This window comes from Scyliorhinus canicula, chromosome 1 (assembly GCF_902713615.1).
Source record: "Scyliorhinus canicula chromosome 1, sScyCan1.1, whole genome shotgun sequence".
NCBI lineage: Eukaryota > Metazoa > Chordata > Chondrichthyes > Carcharhiniformes > Scyliorhinidae > Scyliorhinus > Scyliorhinus canicula.
The window spans coordinates 128,055,461-128,080,218 of record NC_052146.1 but is presented as its reverse complement, the minus strand read 5'-3'; the positions used below and the strand labels follow the sequence as shown (position 1 = coordinate 128,080,218).

General features: G+C 47.2%; 1 protein-coding gene across 6 annotated transcripts in view; it reads left to right on the top strand.

The window, feature by feature from the left end:
* The window catches only part of LOC119967321 (calcipressin-2-like), a 296,070-nt gene that overhangs the window by 153,715 nt on the left and 117,597 nt on the right, over positions 1–24,758 (top strand). The window contains exon 1 of one of the 6 annotated variants that reach the window (XM_038799754.1): positions 8,954–9,055. The exons of the other annotated variants lie outside the window; for them this stretch is intronic. The gene's annotated coding sequence lies outside the window, so the exon portion shown is untranslated. Of the gene's footprint in view, positions 1–8,953; positions 9,056–24,758 lie in introns of those variants that run through there. 6 annotated transcript variants of the gene reach the window in all.

Sequence of the window (24,758 nt, the reverse complement as noted above, 5' to 3'; positions counted from 1 at the left end):
TTGGCGATGGTCATCTCCTAGCACGTATGTTACTTGCCACTTGTCAATCCAAGTCTTGCTGCATTTGGGCATGGACTGAATGGTGCTGAGCATTGTGCAATCACCAGTGAACATCCACTGTGCAATCATCACTGTGCAGCACAGTAGCATAGTGATTAGCACAGTTGCTTCACAGCTTCATGGACCCAGGTTCGATTCCCGGCTTGGGTCCATGTCTGTGTGGAGTCTGCACGTTCTCTCCGTGTGTGCGTGCGTTTCCTCCGGGTGTTCCGGTTTCCTCCTATAGTCAAAAGATGTGCAGGTTAAGTGGATTGGCTATTTTAAATTGCCCTTAGTGTCCAAAAAGGTTAGGTGGGGTTACTGGGTTACGGGGATAAAGGGGCATAGGATAGAGGTGTGGGACTTAGGTAAGGTGCTCTTTCCAAGGGTTGGTGCAGATACGATGGGCTGAATGGCCTCCTTCTGCACTGTAAATTCTATGATTCTAGGATCAGCAAACATCGCCACTTCTGACCTTATGATGGAGGGAAAGTCATTGATTAAGCAGCTGAAGATGGTTGGGCCTCGGACACTACCCCAAGCAACTCCTGCAATGGTGTCCTGGAACTGAGATGATTGACCTCCAACAGTTGCAACCATCTTCCATTGTGCTAGATATGACTCCAACTAACAGACACAAGTGCCGCATGATAGCACTGCTGATGACTCCTTCCATCACTTTACTCATGATTGATGGTGTGGTACTCAACTGGGTTGGATTTGTCCTGCTTTTTGTGTACAGGACATACCTGGTCAATTTTCCACAATGCTGGGTAGGTGCCAGTGTTGTAGCTATATTGGAAGAGCTTGGCTAGGAGCATGTTTTCAGTACCATTGCTGAATGGTACTGACAAAATATTGTCAGGGCTTATACCCTTTGCCGTATTTAGTGCCTTCAGCTATTTTTTTATGTCACATGAAGTGAATCATTTTGGCTGAAAACTGACATCTCTGATGCTGGGGACCTCTGGAGGAGGCCAAGATGGATCATCAACTCAGTACTTCTGGTTGATTGTTGTGAATGCTTCCACATATCTTTTGCACTGATAAGCTTGGTGGTGAGTAGAATAGGGAATCTTCAGGGCCATGAGGTTACAGATTGTGATTGTGTATAATTCTGCTGCTGCGTATGGCCCAAAACACCATATGGATGCCCACTTTTTAGTTGGTAGATCTGTTGAAATGTATCCCATGTAGTGCAATGCCTCGATGGTAAGCAGGTTGATGAAAATGAGGTGAAGACTGTTTTTCCCTCTTGTTGGTTCCTTCACTACCTGCTGCAGACCCAGTCTCGCAATTATGTCCTTTTGGACTCAACCACCTCGGTCTGTAGTGGTGCTACCGAGATACTCTTGGTGACGGGCATTGAAGTCCCCCACCCTTATCACTCTCTATGCTTCCTCCAAGTGGTGTACAACATGAAGGAGTACTGATTCATCAACTGTGCAGGGTGGGCGAGTCGGGGGGGGGGGGGGGGGGGGGGGTGGTTGCGGGTACGAGGGGCAGTACGTGGTTATTCGCAGGTTTCCTTGCCCATACTTGACCTGATGCTATGAGATACTGGAGCCGATATTGAGGACTCCCAGGGTAACTCCTGACTGATTGTATGCCACTTTGTTAACACCTCTGCTGGGTCTGTCCTGCTGGTGGAACAGAACATACCAAGGTATGGTGACGGTGGTGTCTGGGACATTGTAGTATGATTCCGTGACTGTGTCAGTCTATAGCTTGACTAGTCTGAGCGACAGCTCTCCCAATTATGTTACAAGCCCCCAGCTGTTAGTAGGGAGGACTTTGCAGGGTGAAAGGACTGAGTTTGCCGTTGTCTTTTCCAGTGTTTAGGTCTATGCCAGGTTGGCTGTTCAGTTTCATTCCTTTTAGAATTTTTAGTGTTGCAGAGGGAAGTGAGAGCAGGGGGGTCAGGGCCGGAAGTGAGGAGAAGGAAGATTGGAAAGGAAAGTGGAGAGTAGGATGGTGATGGAAGGAAGTGGAGAGCAGAAGGGTCGGCAATGTAAGTAGAGAAGAGGGGAGTCAGAGAGGGAAAAGGTGAGGACATGGGCCAGAGAAGGACATTATAAGCAAGGTGGGAAGCAGTGAAGAAGAAAGTTGGGGAGTGGTAGTGTTGATGAGTGGGAGGCTCAGGGAACTGGATGCTTGGAGAGGTAGCAAGCAGGAGCTAAGTTGAAAGAATTAGTCAGTTGCTTGGAGTTTTCAAGAAGAGTTTTGGGCCAGTTAATAGCTAGTCATCCAGTCATTCTGCTGCAGCTGGATTTGTAGGATTATTCAAGGAAGATTGAGTCCAAAGATATTTGATACATTAAAAGGACATTTCTAAGGAGACCCTAGTCTCCCCACAGGGACCCTGGATAGGGAGATTCCCCCTATAGAGACTCCTGAAATAAGGGGAAACCCCATAGAGGCCCCCTGAATAGGGAGATCCTCTAAATAGGGGGACCTCCCCCACAGACCACCAGGAAAAGAGACCCCCATAAAAGAAACCTATCAAGAATCCACAGAAAAGCGAAATCTGTCTGGACACTCACCTGGGCAATACATCTGCTGGCTCAGATAGAGAAAGTACCTCTGTTAGGAGCACCCAAGCGCTGATCCCGTTTTTACCCCTGTTATCCGATTCTCTGCAGTATCGGGAACCCCAGTACTAGCGGCGGGCACCAGAGAATTTTGCCTACTGTTACAAAGCCTTATAGCTAGAAAAAAATGACCAAATTTAATTAGTTTCTGTAAGTGGCAAAACAAGTCAGGGTGACATGAGAGAAACATCTCTTATACAGCGAGTTGTTCTGATTTGGAAGGAACTGCAGGATGGTGGAAGTGCATTCAAAAGCATCTTTCAAAAAGAAATTGGAAAATTGTAGAGGAAGAATTTGCAGGGGAGTAAGTGTGACTAATTGGATAGTTTTTTTCAAAAGGGCTGAATAAACACAATGGGCCAAATTGCCTTATGCAATACTGTGTAGATCAGTGATCCTATATGAAATGAGCACCATAGTTAGCATCGATTACACTGAGATTTATGTCAAATGGAACAATGATGTGCTAGTTACATGCCAGTGAGAAAATGAAATACAGAAAAGATACACCTTCTAGATCCTAGGCTGGAGATTTCACTTCCAGGGACCACTCTTAATCTCCTTATGGAAGCTTGGATGAGTCACTACCTCTGAGCCCTGGCATCACTCCCATCCCTCATTCCTTACACCTATGGTTACTGACTGCTGCTGAGCACAGGGTGATGGAGTTAGCCAGGGAGATGGGAGAGAGGACAATTCCCCAGGCAGTGATCGACATGGGTCAACCAGGGAGCCCCAAATGCATAGTGATGTCCCTGTAGGAGGTGAGTCCCCCTCTCTCCTAGATCACTCTTTCCCAAAATGTCACCATGTCTGGGGAAACACGGAGAAGGACCAGTAGAGCATGTATGTTTAAGAAGTTAGACACCAGTTAAGTTGGCATGGGTGCAGCAGACAGGTTAGAATTAGGGGTCATAACGTACATAGACACAATAAAATACATTTACACTGAAGTTTCGACTTGGCTCAATCCTCTCAAGGGTATGAGCGATGAGCTGTGCTGGATATAGACGGTGTGTCTGGTGGGGGGTGTAGGGGGTTAGTGCTGTGGGGAGTGGGTGCTGGAGGATGGCACGGGGCAGGGACCCCAGGACACTCTGATGTTTCACCTAGGCTCATCCTCAGAGGCAGCAGTAACAGGGCCAGGAATAGGACAACTTACCCAGTGAGTTACCCATCATCGCTCACCATCCCCATTACCGCACCTTCCTCACCCACCCCCCCCCCCCCCCATCCTCCCAGCTCCCCAGAAGATATATGGGCCCGTGAGATGGAATGGCAGCAAACGTGCAAGGATGACCCAGGTGGACATTGTGATGCATAATCAATGGACATGAAATGTAGATAAAGTCCGAACGATAGGCTTTAATACACAAGAAGTGTACCCAGCAGCAGACGTACAGAAGAATGGCAGATTGCCGGGGAACCCTTGTTATACCGCGCCTCATAGGCGGAGCTACCTACCTCTCAGCCAATCGGCTGAGAGGCACATGACATACCTGGGCCAAAGGGCAGTGAGTCCTCTGCACCAATGGCAGCTCACACTTCCAGGTACCGTAATATCCCGAGTCATACTACCACACATTGGAATATAATCCTGAAAATGTTCTTCCTCCTCCTATTCCAAAGCATGTTGCCCCCTCTCTGCTGCGCGATGTTGTGCAGGATGCAGCAGGCCACCACAATGTGCGAGACCTTATAGGCCTATAGAACATAGAACATAGAACAGTACAGCACAGAACAGGCCCTTCGCCCCTCAATGTTGTGCCGAGCCATGATCACCCTACTCAAACCCACGTATCCACCCTATACCCTGAACCCCTTAACCGTATACCCCTTAACCTTACTTTTATTAGGACACTACGGGCAATTTAGCATGGCCAATCCACCTAACCCGCACATCTTTGGACTGTGGGAGGAAACCGGAGCACCCGGAGGAAACCCACGCACACAGGGGGAGGACGTGCAGACTCCACACAGACAGTGACCCAGCCGGGAATCGAACCTGGGACCCTGGAGCTGTGAAGCTATATTGGAGAGTCCCACCAGAGCGGTCCAGGCATTTGAAGCACATCTTCAGGATGCTGATGCACCGCTCAATGATGCACCTGGTTGCTGCATTCCTGTTGCAACATTGTGATAGCGGTTCCCTGTCTCGGTCTGGGGCCTCTGGACTGGCATCATTATCCATGACGTGAGCAGATAACTCTTGTCGCCCAGGAACCAAACCCTCACCCAAGGAAGCACCTTGAAGGTGCCGGGAACCGACGGGTGCAGGTTGCCTGGATATTGGGTGCAGACGTGCATGCTGTACAGCTGGTGGTCGCACACCAACTGCACATTCAGGGAGTGGAAGTCCTTCCTGTTGATGAACGGCACTGCTTCATGAGCCGGTGCCCGTAGGGGGCCAAGTGTCCCATCTATTAGCCCATTGACGTGGGGCATGCCAGTGCTGGTGGTGAATCCCGCAGCCTGCTCGTCCTAGTGGGCTTGGTCCTGACTGAAATTTATGTGGTCCACTGTCCAAGTCTATCGGCCACCAATAACGGCACAGCTGCACCTGTGTGCTGATGTCAGAGAAATCCCAGAGAGGTCGCCGCTTGGCGCCTGGAAAGATCCCAAGGTAAATTCCAGAGCGATCGACACCTTGACGTCAACCGGGAGCTGGCGTTCTCCTCCATAACCCCGTGGTTCCAGGTGCACCATCATCTGGTACAGATGTTGCGCGGTCTCCCTGGTTAGCCGAAGCCTTCAGTGACACGCGCGGTCTGGCAGGTCCTCGAAGGACAGGTGCCGCCAATCTAAATGCGGCCTGATGCAGCTTCACACTTTCTCCTTGGCCTGTTGGATGCCCACCACTTGTCCGTCAACGGCTGGCCCCGGCTCTTCTGGGGCAGGCTCCTGCTCTGCGGGTCCTCACCGAACAGCGTCCATATCTGCAGCCGCCATGCATCCACAACGGCAGCTGCAGTCAGGTAGAAAGGAATCATTCCTGGCTGTATTCCAAAATTCATTCTCTGCAGGGGGAAAAGAGAAGACACGTTACCAAGATAGATATTCCCTTGCCCATCCAATTCCAGCAGGCTAAACAGTAACCCGGAGTTGCACTTCAGCTCCACCCTCCACATGCCCTCCCCCACCCTCCAAACCCACCCCTTAACCATCACCCCCGATATATTGCCTACCACACTGCACCCCTGACCCCATCAGTGAGTGTCACTGGGGAGCCTCTGTCCTCACCACCCATCCCTGTCGACAAGTACCGGTGACTGCCACAACCCGTGTCAGCAATAGGCTATGAGGCCCCTGGCCTGTCTCCCCAGTGGGATCACTGTGGGTGTCCTCACTGGGTGGGCCACTTGTTATCCCTCCTGTAGGGTGGCACTTGTTGGTGCAGTGGAGAGGGTCATGGTGTGCCACCAATTGCCTCCATGCTTAGAGGCTTGTGTGCAGGCAGGTCCCACAGATGAGATTGAGCGAGGAGGGTAGGCGTGTGCTGGGGGCTTAGCTGCAGTGTGATGTGGGTCCTGGGTATGACGCACAGGTTGTGACAACCTGCCCGGAGTCAAGATGAATGGGAGAAGGTGGGCGGGCAGGGCTTGGAGACAGCTAGTGGTCCTGCGGTGTGGGCGAGCTGACAGTGTAACTGTTGCGGCCTCTGCCCTGTTAGAGGTAGTGTGACTGTTAGAGGTAGGGTGCCAAACACCACGGGGCATGTGCCCTTTGTTTGAGGTGAGCTCTGCTATTCCCCTGCTTCCCCTGCAGTGGGGCTGTGTTTCTGATGAGTGCACTGAGTGGCAGCACCTGGTGGGCCACTGATTGAGCTTGGCCACGCCCACCCCGTTGATGGGTCAGCTGGGGTATGAGGGTTTCCAGAGGGGTGGACTGGATAGGCTCCCAAATGATCAGAGGCTCTGTGAACATTTACAGAGCACAGTGAGCAGTCAACAGAGTGAGCAGCCAGGGGCCTGAAACTTGTACCAAATGGGTGCGTTTTAAAACAAATACTGCAGCAATGGCAGTCTGGGCCAAGCCATCCCGAGGGGGACATCCCGAATCCACTGATATGTCAGCAAGCTGTCCCCTGCTACTCCCCCTGTATCCGGCAGCCACCCCTGAGCAAGCGCAATGGTTTTTAAACAAATTTACAAATTTTTCTAACCTTCTGCCCCTCAGCAGCCATGGCGCCCAGTCCCTATTTGTAAGTACCTGTAGTAAACCGCGCCCACGTGACTTCTGCCCGAAGGGGCGGAGCATTGCTGATGCATGGTACAGATTGAATCACACCCGGTAATGATACGTTAATGCAAAGACCGGTTTTGCATGTCACCGCTGGCTCGGGGTGCAAATCGCACTGCCGCCACCAGCGGAGCCCTGAAGCATGGTTTTCAGTTTCGCAATGGGCAAGAAGCTCGATTTTTGGCGGACGCCCGAGTATTCGCCCAATCAAGATTCACGTTTCCGCTGTTGCGGGGTGGAGAATCCAGGCCATTGTCTGAGAATTCGGAGAAATTGGATTTTTTTTTCAGCAGTGAAGCTTGTTTCAAAATCTTGCAGGCAATGTTGAAAAACATTTCTATCTTTTGCAGAAAAAGAATGAGTATATTCTATCCTGCTACGTAATTTGGCCATGTTTCAGACCATCGGAACAATAATCATGGGCAAGGTCCGCTAGCCGCGTTTCCCTGAGCAGCGGGATTCTCCGTTTCCGCAGCTGGCCAATGGGGTTTCCCATTGTGGCCACCCCACGCTGTCGGGAAATCCGCGGGCCTGGGTGCGCTGCCAGCCAACCGGAGGATCCCTCCAACTGGGAATTCCGCTGGATATGTTGAAGACAAGTCTGGAAAGAAAGATATCGCAGCAATCGCTTCCAAATGATGGCATTGAACAGAAATTCTTTCTTTTCCATTTTAGGATTTCCAGTTGATCCTTTGATATTTTGTTGCTCTCAAGTAGAGATAAACATTATTTTTATGATGGGCAAGTCGCAAGTAACCAGCAGTCAGCTCATGTCAAGTGATTCTGTTGAAAATGTTTTGGATAATTTGGACTGTTTCTCGGTAGTAGCTATCAGGATAGTCTGGGACTCCTCGGCGTGAAGGCTGAGAGTTGACTTGATGGGAAACCTTTCAAGTTATGAAGGAGTTCAATAAGGTAGATATAGAGAAGTTTCAACTCATGGACACCGTCCAAACGAGTGAACAAAAAGGGAATTCAGGAGAAGTCTCTTTACCCACAGAACAGTCAGGATATGGAACTCAATACCACAAAGAGGTGAATAGCATGGATGTTTTATACGGGAAACTTGATTAGGAATATATATTGGTAGGATGGAAGGTGGCTCATGTGGGGTGAAAACAATGGCATTAACTACTTAGACTGAATGGCCTGCTCTGTGCTGTAAAGTACTATGCTATTCTTTTTATAGTTAGGTCCAGCATCTCTTTTGCCTCTTTGCTTGTGTTTTGCACCAGCATTATACTTTAAATTCATCCCCAGCCCAGTTCCTTATTCACATCAACCTTGGGAGTTATTTTTTCTGGAATTGGTTCAAGTTCAGTTTTACCAAAACTTGGGAACAGGTTAATCATTACCAGCCATCTTGTTCTTTTTGTATCAAAACCTGAGAGTATGTAAGAGAGCAAAATAAAACATGATCATTTATAACTAATGATCAGGGCCTAGAAATTAATCAGCTGCCCAAACTGCTAAAGCCTCAGTATGGCAGTCAGGAAGTCTTTTCACATCTACAGCCCTTTCCCCATGTGGGTTAAAGGCAAGCAAGTGGCATCCTTTACCAATACATGAAGCAGGTATTGGGCTTTTTACATATGTAAATAAGGTTCCCAATATAGAGTAATGGGATAATTTTTATGATAATGAGATTGTGATATATATCATGATGTAACAGTGACATTAGCAGTCATGTGCAAGTGACTCTGAAGAAAGATTGAATGGTCTGTACACGAGAGATGTACTTACCAGGAAGGTTAATATGTACTTGTATAAATGAAATAATTTTTTTGCAGAAACCTACCTGAGTTGAGCCTAAGTCACTCATGAGTAGCGGGAAACCTTCCCAACATAGATTAGGCCACAAGTTACCTGAAAAGAGATTCAAATATTATTCACCATGGAACCCAAATCACAAACCATGGGAGCAGCAGTGATGGTGATACGGCCAGCAACGATTTGGTGCCATTGACAGAGAAATCGGAAGAGGACTTCTTCAAAGGAAGAGTCAGAAGGCTTACCTTGGTGAGAGGCACACTGAGAACGTCAGCAGCAGTTGAGGAGACTCTGCCCCTTCTGCAGCCATTTGAAAAACTCAGAAGGTTCACAGGGAGGCCAGGGAGTTGTGGAAAAAGCACTTCCTGAGATTTCAAGCAGCGTTGGGTTTGCATGCCAAAGAGCAGAAGCACCAGGTTAGTTTGTTCCTCTATGCAGTGGGGGACCTGTTGCTGACAATGTCCTTCTGAGACAAGAGGGTAGAAGAGACCTCTGTAGATTTTAAAAAAATGTACAATGCATACTTTAGCCCAAAACAAAGCACGATTCAACCGGAGATTCCAAAGACCGGGGGAATCTGTCAAATTGTTCCGAATAGAACTATTTGGGCTATCCAGTTGATGCAGTAAATGTATTGAAAGTTGAACTCATTCATAACGGCATTGTTGTTGGAGTCCATGACAAAAAGCTGTCAGGTGTTTCACTGACTAAAGGCAACCTAACACTTGAACCTCACAAGGGATTCAATACTCTCGACAGCCTGAACTCGGGGGATAAAATCATGCTATAATCCGTGGAAATACCATGGCTTCAGACAGGTCTATTAACTGGGTAGGCTCCCAAGTGGCATCCGCCTCCACTCAAAAGGCTGCTGAAATGGGTAAAAGGGCAGAAAGCCCTGCCTGCAGCAGCCATCTTCAGGTGCCCATTCTACAGCACTGAAAAGCAGCACAGAGGGCTGGATTACCCAGCAGGGAGGTGCAGAGTGTTTCCAGTGCACAACAACACAATGGATAGCACTGCTGTCTCAGAACATCAGGGACCCGGTTTTCATTCCAGCCTCAGGTGACCATTGGTATGGAGTCTGCACATTCTTCCCGTGTCTGCATGAGTTTCCTCCGGGTGCACTAGTTTCCTCCCACAGTCCAAGGATGCACAGCTTAGTTGGATTTGCCATCCTAATTTGTCCCTAAGTGTCCAAAGATTGGGTGGGGTTACAGGGATAGAGTGGGGGATTGGACCTAGGTAGAGTGCTCGTTTGAAGGGTCAGTGCAGACTCATTGAGCCAAATGGCCTCCTTCTGCATTGTATGGATTCTCTGACTGTGACCCTTCAAGCAGTTCTATAAAACTAAAAAAGCCATTAAAGGGAGAGAGAATGCCTAAGAAACACAGACCATTCAGGAAATTGGGAATAAGCAAAGATATGAGAATACGGATTTGTTAAAAGTAAAGGATCAAGAATAAAACTTTTGGTCAGTTACTTTCGAAGTTAAAGGCCATAAATTTTCGGAACTATTGCAGAAGGTTCTGCCGTGGCAGATGCAGCGAGCCAGCCAAAGGCCCATTGACTTTGGTGAGACTGGAAGATCCTGCTGGTGAATGGAGCCTGAAAATTCCACCCAAGGGCTTTAAAACTGACTTCAAATTGATACCAGAGGCAGCATTACAGTATTGGTTGATCATTTGGAATGGCTCAAATGATTAACCATTGAAACATCAATCAAGTATCGAATTTCAAGGTCAATGTGGTATGGACCTTCATGTAAAAGGGCGATAACCACTACCGTTCATCACAGGGGTCAGCAGGTTACAGAGACCCTTTATATCTTGCACAATCAAGGCACATCTTTATTGAGCAGAATAGGCTGAATACAACTGGGTCTTCTGAAAAGCATAGACAAAAGTCTTACAACATGACACCAGGACAGTATTCTACCAAGAATCCCCACAGCTCTTTCAGTTTAAGCATGAGTATTATATTATGTTGCTTTGAAATGCAAGCCTGTATGTCTATCCACTCCCAGGACGCTACCACACCCAATGCTGGCAAAAGTTGAAGCGGAACTCAACAGAATGTTACCTCGAGGTGTCGTATCACCTGTCATGGAGCCAAACAGGTGGTGTTCAGGTCTCGTAATAGTTCCCAAGTCGAATGGTCAGCTCAGACATTGCATAGAACTCATGCAGTTCAACAAAGCAGTCCTGAGAAAAATACATCCGATGTCCTCTGTGTAGATAGCTTAGCAAAATGTATCAATAATGTGCTCCTCACCAAACTTCTCACGAATAGCAAGTTTTGGTAAATACCCCTCAACCAGGAGTCCAGGCTGTCAACATTTATTATGCCTTTGGGTGATTCTGTTCGAATTGCCTTTCCTTCATTATATCATTAGCTCTGGACATGTTCCAGTGAGCCGCGTCAAACATTCTGGAAGGAGAAAAGGGAGCAATTTTTCATATGGTGACATGCTTATCCATGGAGCATCAACAGGACCATAATTCCAGGGCCGATTTCACCGTCCCTGAGTCTAAGGGCTGGATTCGCCCATTCTGCGGCTATATCCGCAGGATCCGTCTGGTTTACGACCAGTGGCGGCCTGCGGCGGCCGCGCGTACAACATGGCGCTGGCCACAAATGGACCCAGCCTGCCAAACTTGCCCACATGTAATCTCCCGGACCAGCCCCGCAGTTGACCCCTTGCCAGCGGAACTACTAACCCCCCCCCCCCCCCCCCCCGACTTTGGCGGTGCTGGACACAGTCCGCAGCTACCATGCGAGGTCCCCGAAAAGTGAGAGGACTTGCACCCCACGCCGTTGGGGACTCGGCCCGTCGAGGGCGGAGCATCGGGGGAGGGCCTCAGTTAACATCCTGAGACTGTCCCGACGGCGTGGGGTGTACTCCCCGAGTACGCCGTTTTTGAGGGGGCAGAGCATTGGAAAAACGGCACTGCCCCCAATTCCGGCGTAAAATGGATTCTCCGGCCGATTGGCGAACACGATTTCGGTATCGGCAATCGGAGAATCGTACCCTAAGTGCTGACACCAACAGAGAATCCGTGGATTTTTACCTCAGAAAAATCGGCGCTCCACCTGCACCAATTCTGCTACTGTTGAGGGGCTAGCACTGGCGTCGCGTGGAACTCCAATGAAATCCATGAAAAATGGTGCAGGAATTGCTGGGTTCGCGATGGACACTCGCAGGGCTGACAAGCTTCAGCCATGTTAAAATAATACACCCCACACACACACACACACTGATCGGCCGAAAAATGCGACAGTTTGTGCTAGAGCGCCCATACAGCTGATGGGTTGGCTGGGGCCAGAGGGCACCCAGGAGTGTGCCCTGGGGGTTCACTTATACAACCCAGGACACCAGGTTTAAAGCAGGCTGTCAGCGGCATGCACAGCTGCATGGCTGCCTTGCCGGCAGCGATAATGGTGTTGCGTACCCGTCCGCCTTGCCCCAACGGCTACCTCCTGACCACCCCCCACTACTCCCCCAACCCTGGCAGAAGCCCCCCCACCCCCACCCCCCGCCAGCAGCAGAGCTGTCGGCGAAGTATGGCGGTCCTGAACACTGTCCGTACGCCCTCTCTCTCTCTCAGCAGCTACCACGCCAGGTTCACAGTTTGTGAGAGCACATGTGGACTGCGACCTCGGGAACTCGGCCCATCCGAGGCGGAGAATCACAGGTGGGCACACTAACGATATGCAAACGATGTTTCAACTACGCACGCCGTGCGTCGCATTGACGCTGTTTTCGGGGAGGAGGAGCATTGTGATTCAGCGTCAAACCGACACTTGCCACGATTTTGGCGTCGGTGCTATTCTCCGTTCAATCGCATATCCCGGCTTCAGCGTCAGCCAACGGAGAATCCTGCCCACAGAGTTCGTGAAGTTCTAAATTAACTAAATTATTGGGACACATCATATATAAAAAGAGCATAATGGTCAAAAAATGAAAGCAACTTACCACAACCAAACTGTGTTACTATATTTCTCGTCATGGTCAATCAGGTTGGTAAATTGATTCCGAATTTAGCTACAATCACTGGACCTTTGAGTAATCTTGACGAAAAGGCCAACAGTGGATTTGGAGTATTGCACAAACCAGCCCAGTTCAGAAAATAAATGAAAGTCTATCTCTTCAGATGTGCTGGTGCATTATAATCCTGGATTGCTCATGGTGGTGGCCACTGATGAATCCTTAACAAGCCTTGGAGCGTGCACATTCAGGTCCAGGGGGTTGGCAACAGAAAGCCAGTCTACTTTGTTTCCAGGGCATTAACTGAAACTGAACAAAACTATGTAACTGTAAGAAGCACTGGCAGCAACCTGGACATCAGAGAGATACCCTGATTATTTGCTGACATTACAATTTCAAATCGAGATAGACCATAAACCGTTGGTCACCTCCTGAATTCCGCAGATTGTCAAAATGCCTCTACGTACGCAATGTTTCAGGCTCAGCCTGATAAGTTATCATTATTCAGTGACTGTGCCAGGCCAAATAGAGACCAGGACAGACACAGTGGGCTGGATTCTCCTTTTGGGAGATGAGGTCCCCACGCCAGCATGAAAACGGTGGTGTTTTACGCCAGGAAAACTGCTGCAAAATGGCAACTGAATCACCGCTTTCCTGGGGACTAGCAGGGAGGCAGGGTAGAGCTCCCAGCTCTAGCTGCCGATATGGCCCGGAGCATTGCCGGGTCCGTGGCCGTGAATGCACACAGCGGCGGCCTGCAGCTGCCGCGCCGTGCTTCATGGCGGACTCAGCCCGATATGGATTGTGACCAGATTAGGAGATTTTGCCAAGAACATCGGTCAAAGTACATAGTCCAAACGACCAGCTTTTACAAAAGTACCATGTACAGAAGAAGCGTCAAACGATAGTGGATTATCTGCGAGTATTTAACCATCGATTGATAATACCCATGGCTAAGAGGGAGGGAATTCTTCATAGAATGCACAGCCGTCACTTGGGAATAGCGGAGTGCAGAGTTCATGCACATCAATTTGTAGTGGCCAGCCATTTCAGAAGCAATACAAGACTTTCTATTCTCATGTCAATGCATGCAATTAATAGCCAAACACTCACACAAACTTTATTAAAGTCTGGTTTTCCAGATAAATGATGGAAAAGATTGGAACTAGATCTCCTTGACTTTGAATTATTATCCAAGATGGTTAGAGGTTACCAGGCTCCACACTATGATGGCTGAAACTGTGATAAAGGCGTAATAGAACATCTTCTCCACACAATGGTTTCTGAATCAACTTGTTATGGACAAAGGACCACAGTTCATGAACGAATACCTCAAGAAATTTACAGAAGACTGTGGAATCACTCATGGTGTGAAAACCATTATACCCTTAACTAACAGCTTTTCACCAGCAGAGATGCTCATGGGCTGATGCCTGAAAACACAAATTCCTAAAGCAGAACTTACAAATGAATGTGATCAGATATGAGGAAAAGAGATAATGGAAGAATTCACAAGAATATAAATTGGTTGGTTGGCAAGTGGAGTCTGATTGATAGAGGCATTGCCATCTAGAATGCACCAGTTGATGGTGACGAACAGTTAACTGCCAACCATTGTTTGAAGTTTAATTTGACTCTGATTGGTCAAGGTATTTCCCTGAGAATTGAACCAGTGAATGGATGACACTTACTTTCTTTAGCTGAAACAGGTGCACATGTTCTTTCTAAGCTTATATTAATACACAAGATCCTGTTCTTTGCAGACAGAAATAACAAGTACACACATTGTGTACCAGGTCAGAAAGTATGAGTTTGAAATTGAAAGCCTGAAGGCATAGCCCTGAAACAAACAGAACAGCCATGCTGCTCTCTCGTCCAAACTCCATTTTTCAGGTGAACTGAAACCGAAAAGCTCGAATCTTCTTAGAGATTGCAAGAACAAATCAGTTTGGGATACGAAAACTACATCAATCAGCTTGCAGAATGGTGATCCAGTCACAGAACCAGTTCAAGGCCATCACCCTTGCATAAGACTCCGAATCAGGCTCCTATTTATTGACCACAGCTCCGCCTTCAACACCATGATCCCAGCCAAGCTCATGTCAAAGCTCCAAAACCTAGGACTTGGCTCCTCACTCTGCAACTGGACCCTCAACTTTCTGATACACAGATCACAATCAGTAAGAATAAACAACAACACCTCTTCCACAATAGTCCTCAATACCGGGGCCCCGCAATGCTCCATACGTAGCCCCCTACTATACTCCCTGTACACACACGACTGCATCGCAAAATTTGGTTCCAACTCAATCTACAAGTTTGCTGTCGACATGACCATAGTGGGTCGGATCTCAAATAACGACAAGTCAGAATACAGGAGGGAGATTGAGAATCTAGTGGAGTGGTGCAACAGCAACAACCTATCTCTCAATGCCAGCAAAACTAAAGAGCTGGTTATTGACGTAAGGAAACAAAGTACTGTACACACCCCTACCAGCTTCAACAGGGCCAAGGTGGAGATGGTTAACAGCTTCAGACTCCGAGGGTGCACATCACCATAAATCTGTCCTGGTCCACCCACGTCGACGCTACCACCAAGAAAGCAGAACAGCGCCTATACTTCCTCAAGGAACTAAGGAAATTCAGCATGTCCACATTAATTCTTACCAACTTTTAGGGGCAGCATGTGGCACAGTGGGTAGCACTGGTACTGCGGCACTGGGGACCCGGGTTCAAATCCCAGCCATGGGTCACTGTCCGTGTGGAGTTTGTACATTCTCCCCATGTCTGCGTGGGTTTCACCCCCACAACCCAAAGATGTGCAGGTTAAGTGGATTGGCCACACTAAATTGCCCCTTAATTGGAAAAAAATAATTGGGTACTCTAAATTTGTTTTAAAATAACTCTTACCAACTTTTACAGATGCACCATAGAAAGCATCCTATCTGGCTGCATCACAGCCTGGTATGGCAACTGCTCAGCCCAAGACCACAAAAAACTTCAGAGAGTTGTGAACACAGCCCAGTGCATCACACAAACCTGCCTCCCATCCATTGACACCATCTACACCTGAATGAAATGAAATGAAAATCGCTTATTGTCACGAGTAGGCTTCAAATTAAGTTACTGTGAAAAGCCCCTAGTCGACACATTCCAGCGCCTGTTCGGGGAGGCTGTTACGGGAATCGAACCGTGCTGCTGGCTTGCCTTGGTCTGCTTTCCAAAGCCAGCGATTTAGCCCTGTGAGCTAAACAGCCCTGTGAGCTAAACAACCTCTCGCTGCCTGGGGAAAGTGGGCAGCATAATTAAAGACCTCTCCCACCCGACTTACTCACTCTTCCAACTTCTTCTATCAGGCAGGAGATACAAATGTTTGAGAACACGCACGAACAGATTAGAAACAGCTTCATCCCTGCTTTTACCAGACTCCTAAACGACCCTTTTATGGACTGACCAGTTTAATACTACACCCCTGTATGCTTCACCCGATGCCAGTGTCTATGTATTTACATTGTGTACCTTGTGTTGCCCTATTATGTATTTTCTTTTTATCTTATTTTATTTTCATGTACTTAATGATCTGTTTGAGCTGCTCGCAGAAAAATACTTTTCACTGTATCTCAGTACATGTGACAATAAACAAATCCAATCCAATAATAGTGAAAAGGACTTTGGAAGTTTGGACTTTGGGGGGGATGATGACGGTAGTTTAAAATTAATGTAAGTAGTTTATGATTGCTAAAATATCTGAGGTTATACTTGGTGGGGGAGGGAAGAGGTAAAATAACTGGTTAATAGCTATGGCAACGAGATAGCGATGTGTATTGTGATGTAACAATGACACCAGCAGTCATATGCAAGTGACACTGAAGAATGATGGAATAGTGTATACACGTAAGAGTTGTACTTGCCCAAGAAGCTTATCATGTATATGTGAATAAAGTATTTTTTGAGGAAACCAACTCAGGTTTCCTTAAGTCACTTGTGAGTAGAGGGAAACAGTCCTAACAGAGATTAGACCCAAGTTACCTGAACAGAGGTCCAAATACTATTCAATGTAGAAACCAAACCACACACTACCTAATGGTTGATCCATAAGATTACTTTGCCCTGAGACAGCCATCACCACCATGGGCTATGGTGGGGAAACCAGCCCCTGGGATTGCCTGCAACAAAGAAGGGAAGTAAATTACCTGTATGTGGAATCAGAGAAGCTATAGTTCCCCTCCTGACCCCACATTAAAGGTCACAATCCCCGCTTCCAACTTCCCACCATTTCCACCCATTGCCCCTGCGATGTTATGAGTGACCCAAGAGTCCACTTCACCAGTGCGCACTTCATTAGGAGCATTTGAATGAGGGCAGGCTGCTTCATTCAGGTACGATGGGATTAAACTAGGTTGCCAACAGCAGTTACCTACTAATTTCTAGGCTCTTAATTTTCAGCCACAACAGGTCTTCCATACATCAGAAAGTGTAATATATTTTTCTTCCCATCCCATTTCAGTGCGCTGGATTCTCCGCAGCCCAGCACCAAAATCGCGTTTGGTGTGGGAGAAAAGAACAAAGAACAAAGAAAAATTACAGCGCAGGAACAGGCCCTTCGGCCCTCCAAGCCTGCGTTGATCCAGATCTTCTATCTAAAACTCTCGCCTATTTTCTCAGGATCTGTATCTCTCTCTGCTCCCTGATCTCTCTGTACATCAATTTTCCCCAGGGCTTTTTCATTTAACATATAGTTCGCTCTTGAATTGGATCTTCCAAAATGCATCACCTCGCATTTGCCCGGATTGAACTCCATCTGCCATTTCTCCGCCAAACTCTCCAATCTATCTATATTCTGCGGTATTCTCTGACAGTCCCCTTCACTATCTACTCCACCAATCTTCGTGTCATCTGCAAACTTGATAATCAGACCACCTATACCGTCCTCCAGATCATTTATGTATATCACAAACAACAGTGGTCCCAGCACGGATCCATGTGGAACACCACTGGTCACAGCTCTCCATTTTGAGAAACTCCCTTCCACCACTACTCTCTGTCTCCTGTTGCCCAGCCAGTTCTTTATCCATCTATCTAATACACCCTGGACCCCATGAGACTTCACTTTCTCCATCAGCCTACCATAGGAGGAATCAACGTTCACGCCGGAAACGTGCCCGACACCATTCCAACGATTCTCCGGGACCCGACAATCGGTGCGTTCGCGGAGTACTCCGCGCGGCTGGGGCCCACTGCCAGAGGCACGCCCAGCGATCCTCCGCTCCTGACCAGCCAAGTTCCCAACGGCGTGGTTGTAACTACCTGTTGCCATTCGGTAAGCTCGCATGGCGGCTGCGGACTCAGTCCGTGGCCACCCTGGTGGGGGGCAGGGTGATCAGACACCGAGGGGGGCCTTATGGATGTCCGGGGGACAGATCGGGCCATTTGGATCTTCGGACGCACAGCCGATTGGGGGGACCTACATTTTGCAGCTGCCTCCGCAGTCCGAGTCCGCTGTGACGCTCAGCGCAGCCACTGAAGGCCGCCGCGGTGCGCATGCGCGGACTCGAAACCGGAAGTGCAGGGAGCTAAAGCTGCATGAATCACTCTGGTCCCTGCTAGCCCCCTGCAGGTGAGTGAATTGGCTTATCATTTTTTTTAGGAAACTTCGGAGTAAAACGCCAGCGTTGTCCCATTTTGGGAGAATCCAGCCCAGTGTCTTTTCTTAATTGTGTAAGATAACATAAGAACCTGGGAAATAGGAGCAGGAGTAGACCATACAGTCCGTTGAGCCTTTTTTGCCACTCAATATGATCATAGCTGATCTTGGGCTTCACCTCCATTTTCCTGCCTCCTCCCCATACCCTCTTATTCCCCGAGAGACTAAACATTTGTCTATCCCAGCCTTAGATGTATTCAACGAGCGAGCATCCAGACCATCTGGAGCTGTAGGGTAGAGAATTCACAATCCTTTGGGAGAAATAATTTCTCACCTCAGTCTTAAACAATCGGCCCCCTTATCCTGAGAATGTGCATCATCCCGCCCACCACCGCCTCCGCTGTGTTTTAGATTCCCCAACCAGCGTTAGCAATCTCTCAGCATCAACTCTATCAAGCCCCTTCAGAACCTTGTACATAATAATTAAATCACCTCTCATTCTTCTAAACTCCAGTGAAAACAAGCCCAATTTACTCAGCCCCTGATCATAGGATCACTCCCTCATCCCAGGAACCAATTTAGTGAACCTTCACTGATTTGAAAGCTAAGCTCATGGCGATATTTTCTTGAAAATTATGAAATCTCTTTCCTTCATCTTGAAGTAGCTCTTGATTTTGTGCAATGGAAATAAAAAAATAATGAATACGTAAAATGGCTGGACTCGCTATTGCCTGTCGTGTGCGATCTCACAGATCCAAATCTACTCCCTTCAGTTAAGCTCAATGGAGAAATTTTGAAAACATATTTCAGATTCTATTGTGGTCTCCCAGGAATTAGTGTATTTATTTCTACATTGATTATCCGGGCATTTTCCTTTCATGAAGGTCAGCAATTTGACTGATATTTGCATGCATTTACTGATGGGCTTGTAATTTTGTTCCAGCTGGTTGGAACACAGTGATTGTCTGCTAATTTATTCCAAATCCCACTGAGCAACAAGGACCACCTTCTACAAACCTGCATTGTCTTCATTTCAGCAGGTCTGTCAGAAACCACTCTGCTGCCATCAGTGCTTCACTTAACTGCCTTCGACCTTGTGTGTTCATCATTGTTTTGCAGGAAATAAAAGATTCCGAATCCAATGACTAATCTGGATACACCTATTAAATTTAATTTCAGCTATTGAGGCTGAAAGCTCCATTAAATAAAACACATTAATTTAATGAGTAATGTACCTTTTCTTTTTACAAGTCACCTCAACTTACAATAGTGCATTTCAGCAGCCTACTCTCCAACATTGTTCTATTAAGCATATGCTGTTTTTCCTGTTAAAATTCACCTTTTAATACACCACCAGGGGCTTGTCATTACTTCTCCATCAGCCAGCCTCTTTTCAAGTTGAGTCTTTATGACGCAAAGTACATAAAACCAAAAGTGATTTCCACTATTGCCGCAGCCCATTAGAGAAAAAGCAGGGCTAATTTGAAAAGGACAGGCAGAAAATAAAATTGGAATCAAGTAGAGGAAAGCAAAATATTTCTCTGAAGGGCCAACCAAGTCAAAATTATTCATGGTTTTGCATCGTGCTGCATCATGATTTTACTTTTTTGTTTTCAACAAAAGTATTTCACAGTGGTTAGCATTGTTGCTTCACAGCGCCAGGAGTCCAGGATCAATTCCCGGCTTGGGTCACTGTCTGTGCAGTCTGCACATTCTCCCTGTGTCTGCACGGGTTTCCTCCAGGTACTCCGGTTTCCTCCCATAAGTCCCGAAAGACGTGTTTGTTTGGTGAATTAAATATTCAGAATTCTCCTTCAGTGTACCCGACTTGGGGATTTTCACAGTAACTTCATTGCAGTGTAATGTAAGCCTGCTTGTGACGCTAATAAAGATTATTATCATCAAAATATCCTGATCAAAGCTGTATATCAAAACTGTAGTCTCAATCTTTACTATTATCTCAAATATGTTAGCAGAGGGGGAAGCAGTCGGACAATTTTTGTCAGTGAATCATGTCACTGTGTGAAATTCAAATCTTCAAATGGTAAAAGTCCCATCTTTCCCACTCAGACCTCTAATCAGGTTTTTGCATCGTCACAGTCACCAAAACAGCTCTTATCAAAGTCACATCCTATTTGACTGTGATAAAGCTAAACCTCCCCTCCTCGTCCTTCTTGACCTGTCTCTATGTTTGACATGGTAGATAACACCATCCTCCTCCAGTGCCTGACCTTTGTTTCCCAGCTGAGTGGGACAGCTCTCCTATGGTTCCAGTTTTATCCACCTAATCTAGCCACGGAGTCCCATCCAATGGCTTATTTTCCTGCCCCCGGACGATTTCCTCCAGTGTCCCCAAGGATCAGTCCTTGATCACCCTTTTATTTCCCCATTACATGCTGCCCCTTGGCGACATTATCCTAAGGCACAGCATTAGTTTTCACATGTACACTGATGACACCGAGCTCTACCTCACCCCCCTCGCTCGCCTCCTTCACTGTTGCAGGATCATCAGACTGTTTTTCCGACATTCAGTACTGGATGAGCAGTAATTTCCTTCAGTTAAATATTGGGATGACTGAATTCATTGTTTTCAGTCTCCAAACCCTGTTCCCTAGCTACCACATCCATCTCCTTGGCAACAGTCTATTGGCAACCTTAGTGTCACATTTGATCCCGAGGTGAGTTTCCATTCTCATATTCATGTCATCACTCAGACCATCGATTTGTACCTCCTGTAAGAGTCCTTCCTGATTATTTCCCTTGTTACCATTTTATTTTATTTTTTTTAGTCCGTGGATCCATATTCAGAATGTGCCTTTAAGAAGAGAACTTAAGCTGAAGCAGCTGCATGTCATGACCTTGTGTTCCTAGGTTTTTGGAGAGGAAAAAACAGACTTGTTGGCATCGAGTAGATCTTCGGAGCCAGCTTTGGAGGAAGTCGGTTCAGTTGGTTGGCTGGGTTGGTCAGTTGTTTGGGTGGGTTGGCCAGGAACAGTGTTCTGCCTGACAGCAATCAGTGATTGCTTCCTGCGTAATGCTTTTTGAGAGCAACGGGTGGAAGTGTTTTAGACCTTGGAAGTGAAAAGAACAGTCTCTCTCTCTCTCTCTCTCTCTCTCTCACTGCTGAAGTAAAGAACTGCTTTATTGTTCTAAAACCAGTGAGTGCCTGGCACATCTATGCAGTAAACTTGAGATGACCCTGAATCTAAAGAAAAAATAAACAACCTTACCAGAAGCCTGTAGACCCTCAAAGGAAGAAATACCGAAATGAAAGCTTGAACTCCAGAAAGAAACTAACTGGAAAACATCCATCTGCATCAAAGGTCTTTTATCCTTTAATTTAATGTTTTTCCCTCTCAACCACCCATTGCCCTCTGAGTTATTTGTTTGTGTGTGTGTGTGTGTGTGTGTGTAGAGAGTGGAGGTAGTTGGAAAATTATAATATTCTACATAATAAAAGGTTACTTGTGTTAAAGTGACAAACTTGGTGACTGCAGTTGGTGACTTAGCCAAGAACCTTGGCTTTTAAAAAAATAACATCTAATTTTCACTTGTGTTGCTACTCTGGGTCAAGTTGGGTTGGAAATTACCACGCACTAGCCCAGGTGACACTCGGTAACATTGCTCAGCTTCGCTCCTGTCTCAACCCATCTCCAGCTGAAACCTTCATCCATGCCTTTGTTACCTCGAGGCTCAATTGTCCAATACATTCCTGGCTGGTCTCCCACATACTACTCTCAGTAAACCCCAGTTCATTCAAAGCTCTGCTGCATATATTTTAATTTATAGCACGTCCCATTTCCCTATCTCTCCTGTGCTCACCGAGCTACATTGGCTACCAGTCAAGCAAAGTCTTGATTTTAATAGTCTCTTCCTTGTTTTGAAATCCTTCCATGGCCTTATCCACTTTTTAACCTTCACCAGCCACACACACATCCAAGATATTTGCACTTCTCTCATTCTGACCTCTCATGCGACCACAATTTTAATTCCGCCACCATTTCTGACGTTGTCCCCTTTTGCCTAAGCCCCAAGCTCGAGAATGCACCCCCTATGCCTTTCTGCCTCTCTACCTCACTCTGCTCCATTAAATCACTTCTTAAATCCCAACACTTTGAGAATGCTTATTAATCTGACCTAATGGGCAGGATTCTCCAGTCCCCCAGCCGTGTGTTTCTTGAGGGGGGTCGGGTTCACTGGTGGCGGGATTCTCGCTTCCCACTGCTTGTCAATGGGATTTCACAGTGAAGCCACCCTATGCTGCCAGGAAACACACCAGAGGGGGGAGGGGGTGCGTTGCCGGCGGGAACAGAGAATCCCAATAGTGAAGCCACCCTGTGCCGCCAGGAAACACACCGGAGTGGGGTGGGGGTACGTTGTCGTTGGGAACAGAGAATCCCAATAGCCAGAGTTCCGGCCAGTATCACCTTATGTGACTCGTGTCATTTACTGTTTTATGAAGTACCTGTGAAGTACCTGGGATGTTTCATTATGTTATAAGTGCTATATAAATAGCAATTAGTATAAGTGTGTTGTTGACTATCTCTAATGGTTCAATGACCTGCGAACACTTCTCATTTGGGATCACCTGTTCGAAAGTAATCAGATAGGTTAGGTACTGTCATGTGAGAGTACCTTTAAGAAATGGATGTTTTTTGTAGAATAACTGTAGTGGGTGTACCTTTAAGAAATGGGTGTTTATTACTGCAGTGATGTCAGAGTGTGGGTGGAGCTGGGCTGTCTGTCAGCTTTAGTTTCGCTTTGAGAAAAGCATGGGTGTGTCTGTGTTTTTTTGGTTTCATTTCAGTGTTGGAGCTGCAGCCAGCGAACAGAATGTGTAATGTTGTTCTCTCTGCCATGTAAAGACTATCTCTTGATCATTTGGTGAATTCAGAGGTTTTTTTTTTGAAAATCTTTTTATTGGCTTTTCTCATATTTATAAACAGTTGTTACTAATATACAATACATTTTTCTTGCCCGCGCTAATTTGCTTTATTTTACAGAGGTTTGTTTTGTCCTTCATTTGACTAACTGTACGTGCATTTTGCTGCCCTCTGGATCGGTCTATGATATCCCCCCTTCCTCCTCTCGCCCCCATTGGTTTTAGCACCCTTCCTCTTCTCTTGTGGTTTCCTCATTTTCCTCCCCCCCGCCCCCGGGTTGCGCAGTCCTTTGGTTCTTCATCTTTTTGTTTTGTTTTTTCTTTCCCTGGCTTACCCGTCGTTGCTGGCCACAAACAGGTTTTGGAACAGGCCGACGGACTGCCCCCAAGTATCCAGGAAGCCTTCCCCTGACCCTTGGATGGCGTACTCAATCTTCTCCAGGTGGAGAAATTCTGAGAGGTCAGCGAGCCAGTCTGCAGCTGTGGGTGGTGCTGCCGATCGTCAGCCCAGCAGGATTCTTCAGCGTGCGATTAGGGAAGAGAAAGCCAGGGCATTGGCCACCTTCCCCATGTGTAGCCCTGGCTGCTCCGATACCCTGAAGATTGCCACTATTGGGCATGGCTTCACCCTCACCCCCACAACTTTGGACATAGCCTCGGAGAAGGCTGTCCAGAACCCAGCAAGCTTGGGGCAAGCCCAAAACATCTGGGTGTGGTTGGCCGGACCCCTCTGGCACCGCTCACATTTGTCCTCCACCTCTGGGAAGAACCTGCTCATTCGGGTTCTGGTCAGGTGCGCTCTGTGCACCACTTTGAGCTGCATTAGGCTTAGCCTTGCGCAGGAGGAGGTGGAGCTCACCCTGCTCAGTACTTCGCTCCAGAGTCCCCATCCTACCTCTGTCCCCAGTTCGACCTCCCATTTCTGTCTGGTCCTGTCCATTGGTGTTCGGACTCTGTCCAATAGCTGTCTGGATATTTTCACACAAAGTCCCCCCTTCTCGCTGCTTGTGCCTATCAGGTCCTCTAGTAGTGTGCCCTACTGTCTCTTTGCGGAGTAAGTGCTTTATTTGGAGGTGTCTCAATTCCTGTCCTCTTGCTAGTTTCCACTTCCTCGTCAGTTCATCCAGTGTCGCCAGTCTGGGCCCCTACGTAGAAGTCCCCGACCGTCAGTGTGCCCCCGTCCCGCCTCCATCTTTTGAAGGTGGGATCGAGCTTGGCTGGGGGGAATCTGTGATTTCCGCAGATGGGGGTCATAAGGGACATTTTGGTTATTCCGAAGTGCTGTCTCAACTGGGTCCACGTTCTCAGCGTGGCCGCTGTCACTCGGCTCGTTGTTAACCTTGTTGAGGAGGAGTGAATTCAGAGTTATAACTGTTCTCAGTAGTGAATTTAAACCGGATGTGCTCCTCTTAAAAGGCTTTTTTTAAGTCTTAGGGATGTTAAAAGGAAAGTAAGGATTACTTAGTGTTTTCTTCCTTGGGGGTTGTATTTGAATTAATGGTTGCTAAGATGTTCACTATATGTTTTAAAAAGGTTAACTTGAGTTCATAGAATAAATATTGTTTTGCTTTAAAAAATACTTTTCCATTTCTGCTGTACCACACC